Raw genomic sequence first — 24,389 nt, 5'->3', positions numbered from 1 at the left:
TTCAAAAAAAAATGGGGCACTCGGCAAAGATTTAATTTTTTTTTAAAATGTCTTTGCCGAGTGCCCTGTGAAGGCACTCGGCAAAGAGGAAATTTTTTTAAAAAAATCCAAACCCTCTTTGCCGAGTGCCTTATCCGTGGCACTCGGCAAAGACCCCCTTTGCCGAGTGCCATGCTCCGGCACTTGGCAAAGTTTTTTTTTGTTTTTGACCTCCAAATTTTTTGTGCAGCCCTTTAAAAGCACCAAGAACTCCTAGTTAGAATTTGGGGATTTTTTTATGGCTTTTTGATATATTTAGTTACTTTATTTCATTTACTTGAATTTTTTCGAAAAATATAATTTTGAACTGCACGTGGTACGAATAATGGAATTTAATGATTCAAAAAATGATAGTCATGTTACTGAGTGTAGTGTGAGGCCGTATCCAGGAACGTACCCGAAATTTCGGACATCTTGTTCACGAAACATGACCGCAAACTTGCGTGCAAAGTGTTTTTAAATTCTATAAAAAGCAAATGAAGTTCGAAAATCATGAAACTTGTTGAGATGTCGTGATATCATATGTGGAGGCTATGATAAAAATTTGAGAAGATTTCGTACACGTTGTCACGTACGATGTTTACAAACCAGGACATCTCTACATGTGATATCAGATATCACATGTAGAGATGTCCTGGTTTGTAAGCATCGTACGTGACAACGTGCATGAAATCATCTAAATTTTTTTATCATAGCCTCCACATATGATATCACGATATCTCAACAAGTTTCATGATTTTTGGACTTCGTTTGCTTTTTATAGAATTTAAAAACACTTCGCACGCAAGTTCGCGGTCATGTTTCGTGAACAAGATGTCCGAAATTTCGGGTACGTTCCTAGGATACGGCCTCACACTACACTCAGTAACATGACTATCATTTTTAAATCATTAAATTCCATTATTCGTACCACGTGCAGTTCAAAATTATATTTTTCAAAAAAAATCAAGTAAATGAAATAAAGTAACTAAATATATCAAAAAGTCATAAAAATCCCCAAATTCTAACTAGAAGTTCCTGGTGCTTTTAAAAGGCTGCAAAAAAAATTGGAGGTAAAAAACAAAAAAAAACTTTGCCGAGTGCCGGAGCATGGCACTCGGCAAAGGGGGTCTTTGCCGAGTGCCATGGATAAGGCACTCGGCAAAGAGGGTTTGAATTTTTTTTAAAAAAAATTCCTCTTTGCCGAGTACCTTCACAGGGCACTCGGCAAAGACATTTAAAAAAAAATTAAATCTTTGCTGAGTGCCGGGCTAGGGGCACTCGGCAAAGTATTTTTTCCAAAAAAAAAGACATTTTTTTAAAAAAAATCTTTGCCGAGTGCCGTGCCAGGGGCACTCGGCAAAGTATTAAAAAAATTTGCTGAGTGCCAGATCTGGGACACTCGGCAAAGAATTTTTTTAAAAAAATAAATAAATCTTTGCCGAATGCCTAACAGCAGGCACTCGGCAAAGAAGGACGTGGCCGAACACCGTTACGCGGGTCAGCCTATGCCGAGTGCCGCTCTTTTGCCGAGAGTCTGGCACTCGGTGAAGAAGTTCTTTGTCGAGTGTATTTCTTTGTCGAGTGCCCGGCACTCGACAAAGAAATCTTTGCCGAGTGCAATTCTTTGCCGAGGGCAGCACTCGGCAAAGAAGGTATTTACCGAGTGTCCGATTTTTGACACTTGACAAAGAATTTTACACTCGGCAAAGTCTCTGTCGGTAGTGAACACAGCAGCTCCAAGCATCCGTTTTGAGTTGGCCTCGGTGGTCAAGAAGGCCGGGGCGCTGGGATGGAAAGTGCCATTGCAGATCGGACGGCGGGTGCCGTTGGCGGTCTCATCGACGGCAAGCTTTGCGGTCTTGTCTGGATTGAGGCCACGCTGCTGTGGAAGTTCAAGGACGACGTCGAAGGCATGAGGGAGACCATGGAGTTTGTCAATGCCCTGATGCGTGATGCTGATGCCAGGCAGGCAAGCCACGACCGAGATAGTGTGAGAGTTTGGACGAAGAGATTCAAGTCCGTCGCCTACGATGTGGAGGACCTGTTGGATAAGTTTGAGGCTATTGACCTCCTTCGGCGAAACCAATCCAAGGTACTAGTAATGCTAAACTTCAATGCTTCTATTATTATGTTTTTTTATTACTCGAGTTGCATCTAGTGTATGCCAGTTCATCTGTTCACGCCGAAGGCTAGTGTTGATCTAGACCTGATGGTCAAATTAACAGAGTGAATTAATTAAGGAGACAGCAAACCCTTTTCTCATCCAGCATGCTAGATCCTTCTCCTCCGTATACACAGATCTCCGTTAATTTTGACAGGTTAGGATTTCGGGTTGGGATGGGGTTGGGAATTTAGGGATTTTATTAGTGGCCTCTGAGTCTCCGACTATAGACGGATCGATGGCCAGGGTCCGGGGAGGTTGTCACGTACTTGATTCGCATCGATCCACATGTGTTGCGTGGATTAAAGTACACCTTAAACTAAATTTATGAATTGAGATGAATCCAACAATATCCGATGATGGCAGGTCATGGGCCGGAAGGAGAGGTGGTTGGAGTGCCGCTCGCAATGGTGGTAGCTAGGGGGCGGTAGTTGGGCATCGAATGGCAGCAGGGCATCATATTAAGCACCAGCCTCATTGCAGGATGGCGGCACCGCTAGCTGGGGACTATTGAATTGGGAACAACAATAATAAGGTGCAGCCGTGCAGGGAGGTGTGCACGAGTGGGGATCGGATTGGACAGGGGATGAGGTGGGGTATCGGGATGAGGACGACAAAGGACGCTGTGTTTTATGTTTCCTATACATGCACATGCCATTTCCTCGGTATGCTTCAAATGAAAATAATCAATTTGGATGACCAAGATGCGTGCTCTAGTGAATACACAAACCACTTCGGTTAGAACGAGTAAGATAAGTCATGTAAGCAAGTTGTAGAAAATGTTATATCAGATTTGTTGTTTAGGTGGAGGATTGAGGAGAGGACAACAGAGAGAAAAGAAGCGGGCTGCAAATTTACACCGAGTTGATCTTTGTGAGGGGATGAGGTGAACTGCATATTAATGGTATAGTATGTATGAATAGCCTACTTTTGTATGGGTAGGCTATTGGACATTTGGACAAGGTATAGTTGATATGGCAATAATATAAGCAAACATTTGGCTTTATTATAGGCCATGCTCTAAGGTAAAATAGAGGGGGGGAATAAATTTGGCTTGTAATCAATAACTAGTTCTTGCAAATTAGCTTGTCAAAAATAAATGTATATGTATAATATAACATTTTTTAGATAAGGAAAATTGTTCGACTTCAACCTCATCAAAGACGATGCATTGATCTACATTATTACAAAAAGGTAGCCTTGGCTACAAACCTCGCTGTAGTGCTAAAAAACATCATTAAAAGGAGAGCGACAATTTGACTAATCTCGAAAATAAACAATCATTCACAGGAGAAAAAACACAGCATAGCTATTGACTCCAAGTTCCAGCAGGAGCTGCATAAAACAATAAATCAGGGGGTCTTTTATTGTTGCTGCCATCTCAAGTAGGACAGCAACCAGTAACAGAACCAAACAAAACAAATTTCTCAACACATGCATGATTGAGGAACAGATACTAAGAAAGGTAACCAGTGATTGTTTTGGCACACGACGCAGTGGACTTTGTTGGTTTAGTAGAGAAACGTTGCAGCACACAAATAGTGTATCTTAAACTACTTTTGTTTTGCCAATGAGATCATAATCAGGAGTATTTGGATTACTAAAGTACCTTATGAAAAGCAGATACGACTTTTGATTTTGATTTTGATTTCTTACAATTTCTACTTTTCCAGATGAAGCTATTCTTTTCATCTTGCAATTCACTATTTGTGCTACTGACCATGGCTCATAAAATAAAGAAGGTGAAGAAGGATTTAGACATCATCAAGGAAGATGGTCACAACCTTAATCTTGTGCCTAACTACAACGACATGCCACGATCAGCTGAAGGCAGTAAAATTCAAGCTACTATTCCATGGACCAATGAATACGTTGACATTGGAATGATTGGAAGAAATAATGAAAAAGAGAACATAATTAAGCTTCTAGTTAAAGAGGAAGCTGAGGAGCATGTCTCAATCATCCCTATAGTTGGACTTGCTGGCCTAGGGAAGACAACACTAGCACAAGCTATTCTTTCAGACAAGAGGGTCAAGACAATTTTCAGTCTTCGAGTATGGGTCTTCGTGTCTAAGAATTTTGATTTGCCAAGAATTGGAGAAACAATAATATCAAATGCATGTGCAAGTGTTGGTAGCATAACAAGCGAAAGACATACAACCCACAAGAATAATGATTTGCCATCCATAATAGATAAATTGAAATCTGTTCTATCTACTAAGAGATATCTAATCGTTTTGGATGATATATGGGAGGTACATGATGATAACTTGCAAAAGCTGCAGCAGATGCTGCAACATGGTGCAAAAGGAAGCATGATCATATTAACTACACGTCTACAACGTGTAAGGGCTGGATGTTGGTGTTCTTGCGAGGCAAAGAATAATACGCCCAGTGCGTGAGAGTGACAGGATCAATTTGACTTATTTATCTGAGGATGACTGTTGGAATGTGATGCAACAAAGTGCATTTGGGGACAAGATGATGCAGTAGTTGCTAGATTAGAAGAAATTGGAAGGGAAATTGCCAAGAAGTGTGGTGGTCTACCACTACTAGCCCGCTCTCTTGGATTTTTGCTATCCCAAAATAAGTCTACCATGGCATGGGAAAATGTAAGGGATAGAAAATTTACTCTGGGTATAACAGAAGACCATGAATCACCAGAGGCATTGGAGCGCCTCATGTTGAGCTATTACTATATGCCATTCGAAGTCAAGTTGTGCTTTACATATTGTGCAGTCTTTCCCAAGGGATTTACATTCCTCGTGACCACTTGATCCAGCGATGGAGAGCCCTCGGGTATATTCAATCGGTTCATGACCATTATTGTATCAATTATCTCATGGGAACATCTTTTCTTATGATTTCAAAGTCTTCTCCGGTCAGTAGCACCATTCCTTTCCCAATTATTTGTTGGTTGATGCAGCATGGTTTGAATTTTTTTTGTTTTCTTCCAATGATAGATGGAATGATTGAATGTTATGATCCACTCATTTAATTGATATTGTGGTGCATGAATTAATTATTTTTCAACCAAATTAACATACTTTTACTTATGCAAAATAGAAAATTTGAAAGTTCAAATCACCATTCAAACCCTACTCCAGAAATGTGCATGCATTGTTGTATTAATTTACTGATTTATATAATTCAATAGTTACACATCATGATTAAACATAATTGTGAAATTCACTGAAGAAGGGAGAGGGAGGAGAGAGCATTGAAGGGACCATGTAGCCTAAGAGAGGGGTGAATTTGTCAGTTTAAAAACTATTTCTTAAATAATGGCCTCTAATTCCACTTATCACAACCTATGCAAGATAAACTATCTAGATTTGCAACTAAGGTTTTCTTAAGTGTGTTGTTATCTCTACTGCAAAAGACTTATGCAATCTAGGTTCCAATCCTATCACTAACCAAGCTAAACTAGAAAAGTAAAAAGCACACAACCAAGGTAGCAATATCAATGCGGAAACTTACGTGGTAGAGAATGCAAACTCTCACAATGATTTTTCTCGATGTATCAAGAAGCTCAAGCTTCCCCATGAAAGGGCCAAGCTCTCGGTCTCGTAACTCCATGGATTGCCCATAGTCCTTCCCCACGTACAAGTGGATCTCCGTGATGACCACCTCCTGGACCGCTCCCACCGATTTCACTATCATCTTTTCGGCCAAAACACCGTGGGTCACATGTTTCCTTGTGCACACGCTTGGCGGCCTCTCTACAACCTAGTGACCTCGTAATCATACAAGGCCCTAGTGTAAGTAATGGTGCGCACATGCACCGAGAGTTAAGAGATATGCAAACCTCACTAAACACTAGGCCTAAGCCTAGACCAAGCGCATAAGCAGTGGTCTAACTAACCTGAGCACTTCATAAAGCACTTACACTAATCACCTAATGATTTTCTTAAGCACTATGGTGGATAGAGCAACTAGAGATGAGCCTCAACCCTTCTACTACTTCCTTGAGCTCCAACACACTTTGTTTGGCTAGTTGGAAGGATATATATATCCTACCCAAATGAAACTAGTCATTGGCAAAGGAATCAACATTCTACATGCTCACCGAATATGTTGATTCCGGTGGTGCCACATGCACTAGCCATTTGAAGTCAAACGTTGGATCTCCCTTTCTCCAGTGCTGCTTTTATGGTACTCACCAGATAATTACAAATGGTCATGTTTCACTCAAACACCAAAGTCACTTAATGGCCCATGCAACGAGCCATTTTCCTTAAAGACGTTGAATGAGTGGAAGAATAAGTGGGGTTTCGGTAGGGAGAGTTGGAGGTTGTTGGGCTAGGCTAAGAGGGGAAAGAAGGGTTGGGACCAAGGTGAATGAAAAAATATTTTTCAAGTTTATTTGAATTGGTATTTCAATGATGTTTGAGTTATGATCAAAGCAAGCACACTAATAGTTTGACACAAAAGAATAAACACCTCAATATCCAGCTCACTATACCCTATGTGATGTCCAGAAGATTCATCTCAGGCCTTGAGTCCAACTCTCCATATCACACACAACACCAAAAGACTAGTCTGATATATGAGGGTTGTCCCGCTTTTTTCATGTTATGTTCTCCAACCATCAATTAATGATGTGGGACTAAACCCAATAAAAATGACTTAATTTCACCATATATGAACCCTAAGTACATTACCCAAGTCCATTCTCCCATGATGAAAGCACATTGTGGCAGAACCACCAAATTATGTTGGCTCACGTGCATGTGTCATTGTCCCAAGGACTTCTGGCTGCTGTGCACGAGAAATCAGATAATTCCAGTAGTATGTTGGGTCTCCTCAGGATCCCTGATCATCCACTTTTTTACAACTCATATCAAATGTATCATACACAATGACATAATTTACGTCATGCTAAGATTGAAATGTCACTACCTTTTTAATTTACTATAGCTTAGCCACTAAGTGTTGATGAGGAAGGTATAGGCTGTTGGGGGAAGAGGAGAGATCGCGCAATGTTTATTGGAGGCTTGGATGCACTTTGTGACGAAAACTCTACAAGCTTTAAATTTATAGACGCAAAGACTACATGTCTGAGGCTTACTAGGGGCGCGTTGCGATACCCTAGAGTGACAATCAACTTATTGCCTACAAAAAAGTAGTGACGGATTTAACTTCATGACTAACTTATTAGTAACTTATTTGCAGGGTTCTCCAGGGGATTCCGAAGCTGCCAACAAAGTCACCATGCATGATTTGGTGCATGACCTTGCCACGATGATAGCTGGCAACGAGTTAATTATTGCAGATGCTTATGATAAAATCACCTGGACTGAATCTGAAAGGCGTTATAGCAGACATATGCGCCTTGACAATGGTCAGAAGCAGCAAAAGGTTCTCGAGGAATTTCCAGGCAAAATCAGATCTCTCCAATTTACAGAATGCAGTGGAATGCAGCTTCATCGAAAGTCATTCTCTAAATCCCAGTATTTGCGTGTCTTGGATTTAAGTGGATGTTCCATCGATACTGTCCCAAGCAGCATTTCGCTTCCATCCTCCATTTATCATCTGATGCTGCTAAGGTACCTCGATGCCTCCAGCTTGCCAATAACTTTCCTTCCAAAATTTTTGCAGAAATTTCAGAATATGCTGACTCTGATCATGTCCAATTCTGCGCTCGAAACCTTGCCTGATAGCGTTGGCTGCCTTCGTAAACTTTGCCATTTGGACCTATCTAGCAATAAGAGCCTTTACAAGTTGCCCATTTCATTTGGGGAGCTCTCTGCACTCTCATTCCTCAAACTATCAGAATGTTCCAAACTTGATGAGTTACCCGAATCAATTCACAAGCTTGAAGGCTTACGGCACCTCGACATGTCAGGCTGTTGTGCACTTGAAAACCTCCCTGATAATTTTGGCAGCCTTCCCAAACTCTTGTTCCTAAACTTGTCAGGCTGTTCCAAACTAGTTAAACTGCCTGACAGTGTAAGCCTCAAGTCTTTAGAGCATCTAAACCTATCAAGTTGCCATGAGCTACAAACCCTACCACAAGATTTTGGCAATCTCGACAAACTCGAGTTCTTAAACCTCTCTGATTGTTACAAGGTTCAGTTGTTACCAGAGTCCTTTTGCCGGCTTAAGCATTTGAAAGACCTTGATCTTTCAGACTGTCATGATCTGAATGGGCTCCCTGAATGCTTTGGTAACCTTTCTGAGCTTCAGACTCTGAATGTAACAAGTTGTTCTAAGCTGGAATCCTTGCCTGAGTCATTTGGTGATCTGTCAAAGTTGAAGCGTCTCAATTTATCATATTGTATAAGGCTTGAAAATCTCCCGTCCTCGTTTTGTAGCTTGAAGATTCAAGTTCTGTACATGGAGTTTTTGTGGAATCTCCGTGAGTTGCCAAATGATTTTGGCAACATGACTAGTCTCACCGTGTTTGAAGTCTACACAGGGAACAACACAAATAGATTTTTGTGTAGTTCCTTCCATTTTGAGGCATCTGCAGTTGTATGACGGGGCACTAGAACCCAGAACTATAGTGAACATTGGGAAATTGGCTTGTCACCGCCTAGTAGTTGCTCAACTTGAGAAAGTTGAGCGTCCAGAAGATGCAGAGAGAGCTAAACTGAGAGATAATCCAGACCTCCGGGAGCTAAGGCTTTCCTGGAATCATGCACATAGGACAGAGAACAAGAGAGACGCAGAGGTGTTGGAGAACCTTATACCTCCTCGGACTCTTGAAGGATTTGAACTAGCAGGGTACAGGAGCGCAAACTTCCCTAACTAGATGCTTGAGGTCTCCTCCTATCTTCCGTATCTCACCACCATCAAACTCATAAATTTAGCATGTGATGCTCTTCCTCCACTTGGGATGCTGCCGAATCACAGGATGTTGCATATTGAGGAAATTCCCAACATCATGAAAATCGGAAAGGAATTCTATGGAGAGGAAGGAGCATGCAAAAGATTGAGAGTTATTCAATTATATTCATTGGAGAACTTGGAGGAGTGGTGGACAACACGGTCAGGTGATGAGGGCGACGAGTTCTTAATCCCTAATTTGCACCAGTTGGATGTAAGGAAGTGCACAAAGTTGAAGTTCCTGCCATATCCCACCAAAAGTATGTATTGGGACTTGGCCTACAGCGATGAGGTGCTACCACCAGTGCATGGGTTTGGGAGGCTTTCATCTTCCACTCTTCCTTTTAAGGCCTTTATCAAAAGCTCGAGTTTTACTGCTGACAAGTGGGTTCGGCTTCAGCACCTTTCCACGCTCGAGGAATTGAGTGTCATTGACCACAGGAGCTCATTATCATCCTTGCCGGTGGCCACTCCATGCTTTCCCTCTCTCAGAATGCTATTTTTATCGTTGTCTGGCCTGGAGATACTGCCGGAATGGCTGGGGCAGCTCATTACCCTTGAAGAATTAAGCATCTGGTACTCGCCCAACCTGACATCTTTGCCTCAAAGCATACGGAACCTTACCGCCCTGAAGAAACTGTCCATCGAAGACTGTCCAAGACTGGTTGAGAAATGCAAGGGGGAGGATGCCCACAAGATTTCTCACATCCCAGAAGTAGAGTTGTTAGTTTGAACAAAGATTCGTGCAGGGACAACCTGTCGAAGAATAAGAGGTAAGAAACCTTCCAAAAGCCTAGTGAATCTCTGCTTTGTACATGTAACTATGTATTGCTTCATTTTGGTGATCTTGGAATTGGAAGATTAAAAATAAATATTGCTTCTCAAACAGAGGTAGAGTACGAGATAAAGCAAGACCTGGTGGATGAGCAGAGTCACGGAGGAGGCTGACCGAAGCACGGTGGTATGAAGGCAAATCAACTTTGTCACGGTGGCACAGAGGTTAGATACAATTTTGCATTGTTAGTTGGATGTTCTTATATGTCAAGCTCACACTTGTTGCCCTGCCTGTGGCATTGTTTGGGCACTAATACTGTGTTGTGGTCTTGTGGGTCAATGGATCCGACGACCTCAGTATACATGGCTTAGTTTTGTGAGTTGAGTTGTCCACAACTTGTTCTGCACTCCGTGTTGCCATTAAAAGTTATATTATTAATTGCTTGTGCCTTGTAGGATAAGCTCCATATCGCTCAATTTAGGTGGCTATGGAATATTTCATCTAACTAAATAATGAAGGCAAGTAACAATCATCCATACAGTTATCGGGCTTAGATGCTTATAGAGGCCTGACATGGTTTTATTATAATATAAATGTTAGCACCCCATGGCGTTGGGGAAGAAGGAAATGTAGGCAGAATAGGAATTACAGAGATAGAGCTACGATAAATGATTAAAACTCAATTTAGGGTTTTACAATTTTCTGTTCATGTCCCTCTTCCCTTCCTCTTTGCTACTTATACTATGTCTCCTAACTGGTCCAGGATGATCCCATCACCCGCGAGCTGGGCTTCGTGACCCTCTTGGGCCGAATCGGTTGTGGGCCGGTAAGCAAGCTTGAAGTAGCAGCTTCTTCTTCACGTGTCTGGCTAGCGCCGCGAGCGCGATTGAGCCGGGTGTAGTAGTTGTGCGGAGTTGGGGGCGGCGGAAGAGGGGGTGGCGGTGTTGGAATGGCTAGGATTGGAACATGTCTCTGATACCAGGTGTTAGCACCCGACGGCGCTTGGGAAGAAGGAAATGTAGGCAGAATAGGAATTACAGAGATAGAGCTACGATGAATGATTAAAACTCAATTTAGGGTTTTACAATTTTCTGTTCATGTCCCTCTTCCCTTCCTCTTTGCTACTTATACTATGTCTCCTAATTGATCTAGGATGATCCCATCACCCGCGAGCTGGGCTTCGTGACCCTCTTGGACCGAATCGGTTGTGGGCCGGTAAGCAAGTTAGAAGTAGCAGCTTCTTCTTCAGGTGCCTGGCTAGGGCTGCTGACAATAAACAACTACTCACGGACCAGTCACTGGCCACGACAAGAAGCAGAGAGGCGCAAAGAAGACTGCTGCATCGGTTGGTCTATTCCAGAAGCGGCTAAACATTTTGTTTCACTGTAAGTCAAGAATGCACCGCCCTATTCAGTGTCTTCTCTGTGCCATTGCCATTACATGGATGTAGATGCAGTTATCTAATTAATGCACTATCAATGAGATCCAGTAACTGATCAAGCTACCTTAGGATGAATGGATGATGCCGTTTATCGCATTTTTAGTGCAGACTGTTGGTGTGAGAGAAAAAAAAGATGATCACATCATTATAATGCAGATAAACATGGCGAAGTCCATCTAGTACTTGTATGTCTTAAGTCTTGGCGCATATTTAACTACAATAGTCTCAACCATTTGATGTCTCCAGATCAGTGTAACAATGTCACCACAAATTAACAGCGTTCATGTAACCACGTGCACATATTTTCTATGCATTCACGGTGTTCGATATGAATAATAATGAGACTGAAGTAGGAAGAGGGAAAATGGGTAGTCTTACACGCAGATTATTTACCTTGAAGAGTATGGGAATCAGAGTCTGGTCACCTCGATATGGGTGCTATGAGTTCCATTGCCAAAAAAAAGAAAAAAAAACTTAGCTCGCTAGATCATCGTTACATTAACATTACAAGTCTCGCTCATCATTGAAGGGCTGTCATTCTGAATTAGGTTACCTATACAGTTTTCTTTGAAGAGTACAAAATCTGCCAAAAAAGTGATAATTATTGGATTGATCAAGAGTCATTTTGATTGAAAGATCATCAAGTTGGAAACATGTTTACAAGTGTTTGAGGTACCTAAGTTTGGTTTTGAATTGATCTAGAAGCATGACAAGCTAATAGTACAAGGCCATTTGATTGTGGAGTGTACTTGACACATATTTGGTACTCAAATTGAAGATCAAGACCAAGCTCAAGATGAAGATGAGGTTTAAGTTATAATGACAATTGGAAATTATTTGGTAGAAAGAAAATGACTTAAACAAGTAGAAAGAAAATGACTTAAAGAAGAAATCAAGGTTACTCATCAAGTTAAGTCCATCACTTGGACCAATCAATCAAGTCATTTCAAGTAAGTATCAATGATGGTTCTTTGGAGAGAGGTCACTTCTCCCTAGTGTAGGGGCTTGCCGCCTATGTATATATAAACCAAGTGTGGTACTTGGAAGGCTAATATGGAAGTGGTGATCCGAGGAACATTTGAGATGCTCAGTTGAAGTAATCAAAAGGGTTGATCAAGAAAAACAAGCAACACCCAAAAGAGAGCTAGTCATGATATTTCAAATGGTATTCTCACATTGATGCTCTCACCTAAGCATTGATCAAAAGAAGAAGCAAGCCAACCACATCATGATAGTGCACTTGATCATTAGTGGTTCTCAAATTATATGGGTGAAGAATGAATTTCTCTATTGATGATTGGTCCTCGCCATGCTATAAATTGGACTTCACATTGCTATTGAAGTAATGAATTGAAATCTATGTGACTATCCTCTACTCCAAGATAGCAAAGGTATCATTGTAATGTGCATGATCATTTTATCCCTTACTAGTATGCGGTCAATGCATATAGAACATGCTTTATAGGTGTCGGTCCCTCAATTTGAGAGTCCTCAGTGCATCCGTATTTGCGCCAGGATCACGCACAAATACGCACTAATCACATGCAAGATACACAGATATATAATAAAAGGTTTCAAGCTTTATTGATACTCTAAATTAAGGTCTACAACAGTGGCCCAAGGGGCATAGTCATAGGCTACATAGCTAGCGGAAGACTACGGCCATGAAACGGCATTATTGGTTGTCTCTAAAGCGGGATTATAACACAACGAAACAGCATCATATTCCATAGGCAACTTGAGCGCGAATGAAACCCTAGCCTCGATGTCACATTCCTATGATCGTATCTTCTTACGAGAAACCTAATCCTTGTGGTATGTTTCATCTTCGAAGTCATAGTCTTCTTCTATGCCGAGGTCTGTGAATTAACAATGGGTGAGTACATACATACTCAACAAGTCCCAACCACATGGTGGAAATAGAGATGTGGTGGTGATTATGATTAAAGGTTGGGTCCTAGCAGAGTATTATCATTCCCACTAGTGCCCAGGTTAGCATCATTCCATTACCAGTTTCATTACACATAAAAGTAAAACTAATCATAGTATCCCATCCTAGCATTTGCCCATTCCAAGGACGTGGCTATTCAAATAGATTTAATAAACTCTGCAGAGGTGTACAAATTTTCCCACACGATAGGTGCAACCTCATCCATGATCGATGGATGAAATAGACCTAACGAGACCTCGTACCAGAATGTACGCGACCTTAGATGTCCATATAACTCTACTACGGCTTCTCAGGGGTTGGAGACACAAAACCGAGAAGATACCAAATCCCCCCAAACGTGATGATACCAAATTATCACAAAAGAAAACATGGCTCGACACACGGCCAAGAAAGCAGCGGCTCGAACGTGGCCTAAAAACCTAAAGCTTAACGTGGAAGATCACATAGCATCCACGCCAACCGGATTCTAATATTCCGCTGCCTACACCGGCCTCCTAGTAGAAACTATACTTCTATCTAATGGGGTGTGAGGTCAAGCCTACCCATATAGACATGTGGTTGTACGAAAAGAACTCACTAGGCGAGAGGTACTACGAAGCGGTCCATATGTGACCGAGGTGAGTATCTCCCACAGGAATCATCTCCAAGCATCTCTGCCATGGTAAACTACCTCCATAGTTTACCACTACTCGTCCCATGTCGAGGTTTAGTTCAAGTTTAACAAGTTTTAAGTTCTATTATTATCCCTAAATCTAGTCATGGTGTGGAGCTCATAAAATAACAAGATAACCATTTATCTTAATTATTTCATACTTATCGAGCTCATTTTCTAAGGTTATAATCTCATAGTCATGTTTTAGCATTTTGGTGGTTTTAAGCAAGATGGTAGGGAGGGGAGCTAGGACTTGCCTTCGTCGTTGACACTTTCCGGCATTACGAAATTCGGGTCTTCGTCCTCCTGACGATCACCGTCGTCTGTCGGACGTATCGATCGAATACGACTATCGCTACTCGCAAAAGAAAAAGGCAAAAGCAAACATAGAACTATATGGTGGCACTAGGTGCATATGGTAAGGTTTGATTTTAGATGAAATTTTTGATGTGGTTTCATGCAAAACGGAGTTATGGTTTAAAAGTTATGAATTTTAGAAGTTTATTCTATAGCTAATTAACTAGGTAGAATTTTATATGCATTTTCTAGTGCATGAAATGGGTGCAAACTATATGGTTAATTTCTCTAATGCATCTAGTTTATTTACAAATTTTCTAGGAATTTTTCTAAGTCGGGAAAATAGGCTTTTAACATTTTGTGTGCACTAACCGGGTGTACCCAGTGTTTTCCTTAGTGTACCTAGCACTATGTGTGGTGTGCATGTGTGCATGTGTGACAGGTAGGTCCCATGGCCACGTTAGCTCGGGACGGCATCAGGACCATGGCCCACGTCATAGAGAGATGAGGAGGAGGGGAAGGTAACGGACGGGGACGACAGTAACAGGACACCGTTACGCCTCGGTCCCACCCATCAGTGAGAGACCGGGCAACACAGAGGGGGAGAGAAGGAAATAGCTATGCCATTAGATAGTGGAGGCTATGGGGAAACTCACCTACTGCTCCAATTGGCCGGGGATGCAGCGAGAGGGGAAGAAGAGGGAGGAAGCTCCAATGGCGTCGGCGGAGACCGGATTGGGGAAAACTGACCTAGCGCTCTACTGGTAGGGGGAAAGAGGAAACGGAGGGGGAGATTGTGGCAGAACCGCCTAAAATAACTTGCTTCCGGAGGTGCTTATCTTCCATTAGACACTAAACACCCCAAGAGTGAGCTAATTTAAACAGTTCTGTCGAGCACACCCCATAGAAGAACCCGAAAATCCACATTTTTCAACAGGATCATAAATGGAAGAATAAAGCTTACAACATTTTAGTCATTTCTTACATCACTTTCCATGCAACATCAGAGTATAATATTTATTGTTTATAACAGTGGAATATAACCATGTTATCAGAGTTTCAGCGGAAACAAAATCATTTAATGACAAGTTAAACATTAACATGATGGTCCGTTATATACATCATAATAGGTTATATATTTTTTCAATTGTAAAACATTTTTGGGTGGAATTTTCAAATAAACTCTATGTCCACAATGTTAAGGAAATCCTCAGGTTTCCGCACACAAGTGTCAGCTCTAGCATCCACCTATCACCTGCAACAGGGTAGGATAAACCCTGAGTACCCAATTGTACTCCACAAGACTTACCCGTCAGGAGGAAAGAAAAGACTCCAAGGATATGCAAGACTATTTGGCTTGTGGATTTATTGCATCTGCAAGAGCATTACTAAATGTGTGTCCTTATATTCAATGTTATTAGCAGTCATCATTAGTTCATTAACTAACCATTCTATGTAAGCACCTATGCTACTTTCAAGCAGGTGGTAAGCAATTAGAACCATTTTATCATCTTTCATATTCCAGTTCTTACTACGGTGCTAGATCATAGCCAAGTTGTACTGTATTACATGACGATTCACGAACCAATGTATCCCAGCTGATACCTCGAAACACATGCCCCGCTTGTACCCCAGGCACAAGCAGAACCAACCCACCACTCTCCTATCATGGGGTCTAGGTCCCCGTCCAAACTTGGACTCCAAGCCCCCACACCTGAGTCCCAGACTCAGTGTGGTACTTAGACCTCCATCATCCCTGCCTCCAATTAGTTGGTCTGGAAAGAACCGAAACCCACAACAAGAGAGCAACGAGCCTTCCCGTCCCCATAAGCAAGTATGTGCTTAGGATAATAAGTCTGTGATCTAACTAGAAACCAATGCAATGGCCGGTTCTTAACCGACACAAGCAGAACAAGTGCAATCCGAGCCTTGCTCGAATGCCTAACCAAGTTCAGATCCAAAGTACCATTCCGCCCGGTCTCCAATTATCATTCATATATATTCTATGTGATAGTAATACAATAACAACAATAATATCTTTCCTATCTCTTGCGAGTGACAGGTAATCACTCGACTTCTACCGAGTCCTATAACATAGTAATCTACACGATACTGACATACTAGTAGGACTCATAGGATAAGGGTATATATATGCAAGTGGTTTTTATTCAACTCCTTAAAACTTAATGCACAAGCATAAGATAAAGTGTAGAATGATAGGAGTTATGAATCGGGGCTTGTCTAGGTAAAATATAACCAAGTTAGCTTTTCATCATGGTGGCATGATCATTAAGTCACCATCTGCTTCTACAACTCTCGATGACTCCGCGATCCAGCATCGCTCCTATCATGAAATATGTGGATGCAACACAGGGACGTAAATAATCAACGGCAACCGCAACTCTAAAATACGATTACGTCTCGCAAGCTAACGAGCTAGCTCTAATGACTAACATACTAAGCCATGTATCCACGTGGCCAAGTGAGGCTCGTTTTCCGGAAAATGTTTTCGTTGTACAAACCCCCAATTATTTTTGACATTTGATTGATTAAATATATTTTTTAGTACTAGGGCGCATTTAGTTACCTTAACAAACTAAGGCCCCGTTTAGTTCCACCCAAAAACCAAAAATTTTTGCATAATAACCGTCACATCGAATCTTGCGGCACATGCATGGAGTACTAAATGTAGACGAAAAAAAAACTAATTACGCAGTTAGCCGAGAAATCGTGAGACGAATCTTTTAAGCCTAAATAGTCCATAATTGGACAATTTTTGTCAAATAAAAACGAAAGTGCTACAGTAGCCAAAAGCCAAAAATTTTCGGAACTAAACACGCCCTAATTCCTATGGAGCTAAAAAATTACTGTGAGCAACTAATATTGTTAGGAATCTACTGTAAAAATTTCAGGGCCAGTACTACTACCAATTCATCACAATAATTCCTACAAGTTCATATTTTGACAATATTAAGTACCTCAAATTAATTATATAGCTCCTAAGAATATTATAAAACTATGTGAACAAAATATACTAGCAGATAGATCATAATTTTAGGAACCTAACAAAATTGGTTTTACACTTTTTGGTCCACTACATAATTTTATATTGAATTTACAAGTTTATCTTAGAAACTAAATTAGAAAATACATTAGAAAAAGGAAAGGGCCGGCATCGACCCTTCTGGCCCGACAGTCTAGCACGGCACGGCTACGCGCATGCCATGGTGGCCCAGCAACGGCCCAAGGCCGGGGCGACTACGCACGACGGTGGCTTTGTAGAAAAACCCTTGTGCTTCTACATAATAGCATGACTACTATGAGCATTATTCCTACCATCAGTAATCTAGCAATTATACCCTCGGATGTCTTCGCCTTTACCACGGGGAGGTCCCTGGGATCCCCACGTGCGTCAGCGTGGTGGCTGACGGCACAAGGCGGTTACGCCGGGCAAACTAGGCTCGATACGACGGAAGTAAGTGGCTGACCATCATCTACAGCTAAACGTGCAAGGATGGGCGGTGGTTAGGGACTCGGAGGCGCACTGTCATGGGCTACAACGGCGATCCACGGCAGTGACACGACTGTTTCGGCGAGCCTATGTCCTCACGAAAAGGTAGAGATGGCGGAGGAGCAACAGTAGCTCACCGTGGTGCACGCCCTTCTAATAGTTGAAGCGGGGAAGCGCTGCGGCGGTCTGGCCATGTGCGACCGAGTGGGATGGCGGCGCTCTACGAAGGACACCGGCGCGTCACGCCACCGACAACGAGCACCCTGGCCAAAATAGTGGGAGCACCAGATAGGGGGAGTCAAGGCGAGCTCAGGGTTACGAGCAATCGAACTGCGACCACTCCTACATGCCTTACCTCCCAACCAACTAATTCGGCGACGCCCACGGTCGGCGGTGAGTGAAACACCAAATTACCGGTCGGTAGGGCATAACTGAGCTTGAGGGGTAGTATACGACTAGCCTACCTCCTAAGCTACCCGCTATAGCGAGGAATTGAACAGCGAAGCCACTGGCGCTAGGCAATTGAAGGGCAGAAAAGTAGAGCTCTAGCCATGGCCCTGCCATGGAGAGTGCACCTGAGCGTGGGCGAGCGGATTAAGATGGGGTGGCTCCATTTGATGATGGTAGCTCGAACACGTGCGCGTAGTGATGGTTATGGGCTTGGTGCGACGTGTTTGAGTTGAGCGACAACACCTGAGCGGGGCTCACTAGTGTCGGCTAGCGGAGAGGTAGGGAAACATCTCGTCACCACAGCGATCAAGGTTGTCGACCGAGGCACGGCCGCAGCGGCACATGTCCAAAGATTCGACGCGATAGGTCAGATGAAGGGCGAGACGAGTGCCATGTTGGCAAAGCGATGACAGCCGCCGCCCCGCCATGGCCCCATGCACGGCCCTACGCATGGCTCGGTGGCTGGCGTTGGCACGCGCACACCGCGGTCGGGTGACCAGACCACTGTCAGTGGGGTCGAGCCATGCTAGACCTGGGAGCACTGGCACGGCCCTAGCGCACGCACGGCCGGCGACCATGGCATGGTTGCAACATGACCCTAGCGCCACCACGCTATGTCTGCGGTGACCGTGAACCTAGTCCGAACACTGTTATTGTTGATGTGTACGCATTTTAAAGTGAAGCAAAAACTACCAACGATCACAATTGAGGCCCAGCTAATTCCCCTATCCTAAAGTCAAGATGACCAGTGACCCAGCAAAGCCATTGACATGGCCCAAGAGCAACCACGGAGGGGGAAAGAAGGATGCAACATGAGCTCATCGCGCAGAATGCCGGTTCACGAACGAAACCCGACACAACACCGACAACGTGTTCTAGTGAAGTTAGGGCAATTTTAGAGCGAACAACGTGACATCCAACACAATGTCAACCTATGCCATGATCAAGCACTCATTTTGATGAAATCAACAATACCAAAACATGCAACTAGTGTTGAAACATTTTTGTTAGAAATTAAATGCCAAAATAGTATTGTCTACCACCCTTCATACTTAGAAACGTTAAGGTTTTCATTTAGGACTAAGTAACCATTAACTCTTTTGTCGTAATTTTTAATAGATCTAAACCTTGCTAACCTCAACCAACAAATACTTCATGCCATAGTCCATACCTTATACTAACCCATCGGAGCAAAATATTTAAGCACTATTTAACTATTTTGCTCAATGTAATTCGCTAAAAATGGTATTTTAACAATAGTTCAAGTGTTTGCTGACTTACGAAAAGAGCTTATCTTATCGTCAAATTTGATTTTTGAACTCCCAAAACACTAGTTAACAACGTCTATTTTTCAAAAGTTAAAGTTGTATTGTCATCTACAAAGTTTGTACTTCCAACTTTATTTAAGTATCACACATATTTTCTATAGTATTTTTGCTAATAAAAATTGGTTTTAAATCCAACTTGATATACATGAGCTATTGCATCAACATTGATTTAACACTTTTATTGATTATTTTAGGCTACAAGAAATCTATCAACACCTTCTATCACATGCATTATTACACAAACACGATGCTCATGACACGATTTAGTAGTTGGTTTAAGGCGTAACACCGAGGGTGTTATAGAGATGGTGTGTTCCGGCTCACTATGGAGCTCGGAGCAGTGGTGGGTGATCCAGAGGCTCATCGGCCAGCCCCTTTTATAGGTGGGCAAGGTCATCGGTGGCGGCGGGATATTTCCTTGCCCGCCGGTGGATATTTTCCACCTCACGCATGTGCTTGAGCTAAGTGGCGGTGAGCTAGATGCCTCTGCATCCGTTTGTACTCTGGCAAGGTCGTCGCTGTGCTTGGTCACGTCGGTGAGGTCTTCCCATGCTGGCTACCATGCCGGCATTGACGCACTATGGGTGTTGAGAGAGAAGAGAGGGAGGAAGAGGGGAGATGGGACAGCTCAGAGTGTCGTCAACTCGGCAACTGTGCGCCCATCGTCCTCGGCGTTGAGCTGGTCCACGATGGGGCTGGTACGGCGGTGCAGTCGTGGTCGACGTGGGGGAGACGAAGGAGCTGATGGTCGGGTCCCACCTATCAGAGAGAGAGAGGGAGAAGGGCCGCGGGCTACTGGCGCTGCGGTACTGGGCCACGGCTAGCCCATGCTGGAAGGGGAAGAAGGGAGGGGGAAGTGGGCTGCGCTGCAGGCTGAATGGAGAGGGGAAGGGAGAGGAGGCCCATTGCCCCTTTTCTATTTCCTTTGCTTTTCTATTTTCCTTCTTTTCCTATTTAGCTATTTTGAAATGGTTTGAATGCAAATTGAAATGCAGTTTGAATTTAGTGATGCCACCATAAGTTCAACAAGCAAACAAACACTCAAACACCCAAGGTTTCCTAATATTCTATTCCTATGTTGATTTATTTATATTATTTTCTAGGTTCACTAGTATGTGTGAGTTTCTATGCAAAGTTTTAGAAAGTTCAAATTTTTAGTGATTTTTAAACTAAGTCAAATTTTTAGGGTGTTACAATAGGATCATGCATTACAAATGAATTTTTAAAATTCATAACCTACCACTATCGCTTGAATGGTTGATTGACCTAATGGTAGTGTATGAGTTTGTTCATGAGCTAGTGAACTCAAATACTTGATTTAATTTGGATTGCTAACAAGTGACAAGTACAACATTGGCAAGATAACCCTTGTAAGAGGTGTAAAGAAGTTTGTCATTGGTTCAAACCAGACTTGGAAGCTTAGGCAAATCAATTTAGTTCAAGTCGACTTAGAAGCTTATGATAAGTAACAAAGAGTACAAGCACAAAACAATAATGCAAATGGATATCTAGCTTGAAGTGTTTCAAATGGCATCTAGACTCAAGTATTTCATCAAGAATTCACAAGTGGTGTCTAGATCAACTTACAAGTGATATCCTACAAGTGGTACTCATGAAGATAGCAAATGTCCAAGAAATGGTTTTTATTGACAAATCAATCATACACGTGGTATCACATTCCTACAAGTGGTATCTAACACATCAAAAGGTGGTTCCACAAGTGATCCTCAACTTTAAGTGATCATCAAGTGAAGAATGCATCCCTCATCAACAAGTGGTACGCAAGCTCAAGATTATCAAGTATTATGACCCGTGTTTGGACATACGGGGAGGAGTCCCACTACAATTGGTATCAAGGTCACAAGATCCTACACATGGTGTCTAAAGAGCTATACAAGTGATGTCCATCAAAAATGAAGATTCAAGTGTCAACTATCTAACCCAATGCAAGTCTTTGCATCAATGAGAAGCATACCTTTTATGGAAATTGATGACAAAGGGGGAGAGATTAGTATAAAGATATAATGGGAAGTTGGGTTTGGACATGGATATGGACAAAGAGGGAGCAACATTGAGAAAAAAGAGAAGGATCAAAATTCTTGGACAAGAGAAGCACACAAGTAGGGAGAGCAAGCTCATGAACTTTGTTTGTTTGCATTTGATATGTGTATAGTCATGTGCTTGCTTGCATTGCATAAGTTTTTAAATTTGATATGCATACTTGTGTGGTGTATGCTAGTTGTAGAATTTGATTGATGATATAATAACTAGCATGCATAGGATGGTAGCTAGACTTGTATTTCTACAGTGGTACTAGAACCTTGATTATAATGTTGATCTCACAGGGTTTCTAGTGTTTTTGTTGTCTAGCTACTCATGGTGCTAAGGATGGTGTTAAAAGTGCAACTCCAATTGGTATCACGCATCAAAGGTTAATTCTTTACACCTTAACATCATATGGTAGTAATTACTCTCCCATAATTCCAATCTTTGCATATGTGCGAGCTTCAAACCAAACACTCTAGCACATATGTAGGGGGAGCTAATACTACCAATTTAGGTTTGTGGTACTTGTCCAAAAATCTTTTACACATGGTAAAATTGCTTGGGCAAGCAACATGAATCCAAAAAAATGCTTAATTTTCATATATTTGTAGAGTTGTCATCAATTACCAAAAAGGGGGAGATTGAAAGGTCCGTGTTTGGTTTTGGTAATTGAGTGACAACCTAGGTGGACTAATATATGTTTAAGTGAGATACACATGTGATTAGCCCACACACATGTGTGTAAGCAATACTTGCCATGGAGGTGAAATGGCTTGGACTTGTTGCAAAGCTTACATATGTGATGATGAAGGAGCTCATTGCATATGAGACATGACATAGAGTCATGTGATCAAGGTGGACAAGATCAAGACATGACTTGGTGCCAATGGACCGAAGCAACGGTGAAGAGCAAGTGAAGTCAAGATCGATGAACCAATACGGTCACGTGATGATATGGAGTGGATCATGTCATTATCGATCATATTGGTGCATATGTTGCATCAACAATAGAGGAGATGGAATGGAATGCGCAAGGCAAAGGTATATTTGTAGGGCATTTCATTTCACTGGTCAAAGGTTGTATAGAGAAGTGTATGACCGGGTTTAGGATAGATGACCGTACTATCAAGAGAGGCAACCTTGTTTGCATATCGGTCATCTAGTGCCACTTGAGCGATCTAACTTTGCATACGTGTTAGGATCTAGTGGCGTTGAGAAAAGAGTGTTAATCCTTTGGAAAAATATTTGTGAAAAGCTAACACACTTGCATAAGTTAGTGAACACTTGTGGTGTTGCCACATTTGCAAAGAAGAAGTTGGTAAAGAAAATGAGGCACAACCAGGCTCGGGTGCTGCTTGGGTGGCACCGCCACCCCCTATCCGGTGGCACCACCACCCCTAGGGTGGTGCCCACCTAGCCTTGGGCGAGAAGGAGTGTTGGGGTTGGCACCGCCGTGCCTTGTCCGGTGGCACCACCACCCCTAGGGCAGTGCCCACCTGGCCCTGGTTCAGAGCAGCAGCAGTGGAGGTGATCACCGACGGTGATGGTATACACCGCCATGTGCTGGGCGGTGCATCGCCAGGGGGCGTCCGGTGCCACCGCCACTTTCTTCCTGAGGTTGGCGAGTTCGGTGTTGAGCCAAAGGGGGGCACTGCCATGGTCACCGCCATGGGTGCAGCGGTGCACCGCCCCTTTTATCCAGAGAGCAGGAAAATAGGGGGCTCGGTAGGGTGGTCACCACCACCCTGTTCGGTGCCCCTATGGCTAGTTTGTGACCGTTAAAATTCAACCGTTGGGTAGGTCACCGCCGTGTTCAGTGCCAGGCACCGCCGTATCCGGTGCCCCCGCAGAAACCAGTAGCTTTGCTTCAACGGCTCTATTTGGCTTGGGGGCTATACATAGAGGTGGAGCTCAGGCTTGGGCTGGTTGCTGAGCACCCTTAAGCCTTGGTGGCTTGTGTAGGTGTGCTTGAGTGCCCTCTAACTCACTTGTGCTTGTAAGAGTGTGATCTGATTGCGAGTGAGTATAATTCTAGTGTGTTGCATCGTAAGGTTACATCGAGTGGCACTAGATGATCGAGTTGCAAGCTGGTGATGCTTGTTACTCTTGGAGGTTGCCACCTCCTAGATGGCTTGGTGGCTTGCGACTCCATTGAAGCACGTGAGAAAATTGTGCGGTGCTTCGGAGGAGGATTTTGTGAGGGAGATTGTGCTCACCCCACGGGGATAGCGAAGAACAACTCTAGTTGAGCGTGTCATTGAGCTACCCTCACTTTCGGGGTAGGTTCTTATGGTGCTGACATGCGAGCTTGGTGGGTGATGCCAATTAGTCGCCGAACCACCAAGTGAGCGGTCGACACAACGGGAACATAGCTTGGTAGCAACCAAGTGAACCTGTGAGAAAATCACCGTGTCAACATTGTCTTCATCATCTTCTCGGTGGTTTGCATTCCACGAAACACAAGCTTGTATTACTTTCATATACATTGTGCTTGTGTAGTTGCTCCTGTAATTAGTTGACTTGTGTAGCTTGCTAGTTACCTTCTTGCTTGTGTAGCATAGAAGTAGCTCTCTTGTGTAGCTAATTTGGTTTTAGTAACTTTGTTAGTCACTTTGCTTAGTTTGTGTAGCTAAGTAATTTGTGCTCTATAATTTAGCTTGTGTAGCCTTGTTATCGAGCATTGCTAGTGAGCTTAAGTGGCTTTATGCTTTTGTTTACTAGATTATGTAGGACCTCCCCCGATTGGTATAGTACTAGTTGCATTGATTTATGTGACCTTGCCACTAGAATTGATTAGGTGAGTTCTAGCTAGCTCGACACCTTAGTTGCATAATTAAGATCTTTGTAAGGTGCTAGAGAACATAGATAGAGGGTGTTGTCTTGGCTAGACCGATAGTTTTATTTCCGCATTTGTTACAGTTAGCC

General features: G+C 42.8%; 1 pseudogene; it reads left to right on the top strand.

Moving 5' to 3' along the window:
• Positions 1-1,810: 1,810 nt before the first annotated feature.
• Positions 1,811-9,746, top strand: LOC136507690 (putative disease resistance protein RGA4; annotated as a pseudogene).
• Positions 9,747-24,389: the final 14,643 nt, after the last annotated feature.

The sequence above is a fragment of the Miscanthus floridulus genome, chromosome 15 (genome assembly GCF_019320115.1).
Source record: "Miscanthus floridulus cultivar M001 chromosome 15, ASM1932011v1, whole genome shotgun sequence".
Taxonomy (NCBI): domain Eukaryota; kingdom Viridiplantae; phylum Streptophyta; class Magnoliopsida; order Poales; family Poaceae; genus Miscanthus; species Miscanthus floridulus.
This window is presented reverse-complemented; position numbering and strand designations above follow the sequence as displayed.